A 3,540-nucleotide genomic window follows, 5' to 3' on the forward strand; every position below is an offset into this window, starting at 1 on the left:
CAGACCAACTGAAATGTTGAAGCCTACAAATATATCATCCAAGCTTTCATTTATGATTGTTCATGCTTTTAAATTAAACTTTATCAATTTGATAAAGTGTGCAGTGCTAGGTGTAGCAAATCATTGCTTATTAAATCTGTGTTATCTAATAGCACCAAACTAATAGAGCTATCACATAACTGAGAAACTTGTGTGGCTTATTACAAATGGATGAAACCACATTTTACCTTAATGAAGACAGTAATCTTTAATAAGGTGTAGAAAAAAAGAGGTGAGTTGTTTGTTGCTGTGGTAAACAAAGAAGTGTACTGAATCTTTTGGACTACACAGATTGATGTAGTATTGATTGTGATGCTGATCTGAGTTGTCTCATTCTGTATTTTTGTGCTTTGTCTTTTGTTACACAGAGTGAACGAGATCTTTGGTTTTGCCTTTGCTGGTAAGTAAACAGTGATTGTAACTGAAGCAGTATGAACCTGGCATTGCGTAGCACATTTGACGACTTACATACAATAGTTTGACCTTTTGTGATATGTTTCCATTTACTGATTGGCAAACACACAGGATTTGTGACCTGTAGCAGCAAAGCCCCACACAGGACCCTCTGACTCTCCCTGAAAATGTCCCTGAAGTTTAATAGCCCATTTATGTATGATTTAAATTTCTTATGGCTTATCAAATCTAAACATAACTAAATGTCAGATGTCTTTATACAGTTGTTCATTTTCTCCTTATGTTTGTGGATTTAAGTAGCAGACAAAACAATTAAAGTGTTTAGGGGAGTCAGTATAAGTGGTTGCTCAAACACTTAAGAGCTGCACAGGTATTGATTTATATTGTCTCTCAAATTCTGATGTATTACATTAAAGTCACAACATTGTAGAAGTATTTTGCCTGACTCGGTATAAGTAATAGCTTTAACAGTAATAAAAACGAAGAGAACCAGAGGTGTGAGTGGACATTGTTAGGTAAATTACAGCCAGTGTGTCTAATTAGTTTATTACTTATTTAGTGAATATAATGTGTTTTAAAATTAGATAGAAAAGTTGCCAAAAGGTACACTGCAAAATTCATAAATATTCCTAGCAACGGGTACAATGAAATGACTTTTTAGTGTAATATTTTAAGACATTTAATTTTAATTACAAAACATGGTGCACCTCTGCTATTGTAACATGTTAATATTTAAATGTATTTTAAGATTTACATATTCATGTCAGACATGATGAGGTTTTCTGTTGCTTCTGATTTATATAATTACTTTGTATCTAACATTTTAAAAGTTTTGGTTTTTCACACTTTATTAGCACTGACCTGTTGTAGAAAATGTTGGAGCCACAAGGCTTCTGTGTAGGAAATATTTGGTATATCCTGCACTTGTGCCAATTGATGGCTATTCTTTGCATTTCTGTAGTAATGAATGCTTTTATTACACATGCCATGTGAGACGCTGCAGTTCATTTATCTCCTCTTTACACTACAGTAAGCTCATAAAGCCTTAAAGTAATTGAGGATTTTACTAGTTAATTTGTGTCACAGTAAATTGGATTGTGTGTGAAGAGGCTCAACAGTCTGAATCATCAAACAGTGATCTGATGAATTGTTTCCTTTCTCTAGACTGCTGATCTGATCGTCTCAAGTCTGGTAAGTAAAGGTTTGTCTGATGTGCAGTGCTGGGAAATGTTTCTCATTATAGGAGATTCAGTTTAGTGCTGTGAGTCAGCACAGCTATTGGCAATCATCAAATAATAGAAAAGTCTATGAAAACATTTCCAGACTTACAAATCTCTCTTATCATCATACTACATTTTTAATTAGGCCCTAATATCGGCCATGCTAAGTTTATTGTAGATTTAGCGGGGTGTGTATTAAACATGCCCCATATTTGACTGAAATATGTAGAAACTGCTGTATAGGAGTCATCTGTCTCCAAATTTTTCATTTTGCCAAAAGTCATACTGAGTAAATTATTTTTACTTTTATGTTAACGGCTCCCCAGACATTATGATATAGTGTTGTACCAGGTAAGTACACACAGAATCGGGAATTTGAGACCTTTGGGCATTTAGGAACATGTGATGTGTTATAAGTTTGAGTTGAGTGCATGTGAAGTGTTTAAACCAGGTGGTCTGAAACTGTCTGCTCTGACTTCATTGTGTGGGTTTAGCTTGACCATATAATGTTTACAGTAAGTTACTGTAGCACCACATCTTGGTTTACAGACTCTGTTTGTTTTTATTGTGTTAATAGAATGCAAAATGTCCTTAGAAATGTTCCACCACCATATGTTAAACATTTTCATTCAGTTGAATCTAATAATGTACTGTACAACTCTTCAGTGTGTAATGATATATATGTTCTGTATTTTTCGGACTGTAAGGTGCACTAAATTCTAAGGCACATTAAGTCAAACAAAACAGATAAGTCAAACTTTATTCAACTCATTTACAATAACTCTCAAAATTGTTCAGTTGTAAGACATAAAATACAGAACAATTCACTCACTTTTCAGGATTTGTGTATTGATGAATGTGGATTGATCAGTTTGAAATCTGCTTCATAAGCATGGCTCTCAACAGGTGCCAGGCCCTTATACACACACACACCATATTATGTTGAAGCACAGTACGAATTACTCTACGAGGGTGCTGACTATGGTAGCCATGCTCCGACAATACATCAAGTGGTGCTGCTTTGTAGCTTACCAAAGTCATACTAAAACATTTGACAGATGCCGTGAGTGCCGTGTACCACATAGAATTGGTTTGAAATCAGTAAACACAACCATACATAAGGTGCACTGTCTATTTTTGAGAAAATTAAAGGCTTTTAAATGTGCCTTATAGTCTGAAAAATACAGTAAAGCCAGGTTTATTGGAAGTGTGTCTAATTCCACTTTCTTTCTGTCTTACAGGTGACCTGCTGCAGAAAACCCTCTCCCTCTATCATTAACAAGCAATTCAGTCTGTCCTATCACTCTCCCTCTCCCTGCTCCATCTTTTTGACAAGCCATTCTATCTTCTATCATTTCTCCGCCATGAGCTCTATCTAAGTTGACAAGCTTGAACCTGAGTTGAAACGCAATCCTGTGACTTGAAATCAAGTTTTACCAGAATCTAAGTTTTGGAATTGAAGTTACCAGAACTTCGTCAATCTGTTTTCAGAATTCTGAGAGATCTCCGCTCTCACTGCTCCATCTTTCCTGTCGTTAAACTCTCTCACATCCAGTCATTTTGCTGGAAATTACAAGTAAAAAGTTGAATATACAGTAATAGAATTACAGTACAGTAGAACTCACTGTAGAAACTACTTACAGAGCCCTACATTTGTCATTTTAATTTTTTACATTACACTTTGGAATTAACACTGATAGTTTGGCTTACGGGTGCTATTACTTTGATAAATTATATAAAATACACACCTTTTTCAAGGTTTATTTGTAATAAGATAATCTGGTTATTTTGTAATACATACATTCAGACTTATATTCACATAAATAATAAATTGGATCCAAATATATTTTTCAAGTCTGTTTCATTG

General features: G+C 34.6%; 1 long non-coding RNA gene across 1 annotated transcript; it reads left to right on the forward strand.

The window, feature by feature from the left end:
* The first annotated feature begins 201 nt into the window (after positions 1–201).
* On the forward strand, positions 202–2,941 carry LOC120437953. The gene is made up of 3 exons (XR_005611526.1): positions 202–439; positions 1,618–1,644; positions 2,915–2,941. It is a non-coding gene; the product is annotated as an uncharacterized LOC120437953 (long non-coding RNA).
* Positions 2,942–3,540: the final 599 nt, after the last annotated feature.

The sequence above is a fragment of the Oreochromis aureus genome, linkage group 3 (genome assembly GCF_013358895.1).
Source record: "Oreochromis aureus strain Israel breed Guangdong linkage group 3, ZZ_aureus, whole genome shotgun sequence".
Lineage (NCBI taxonomy): Eukaryota > Metazoa > Chordata > Actinopteri > Cichliformes > Cichlidae > Oreochromis > Oreochromis aureus.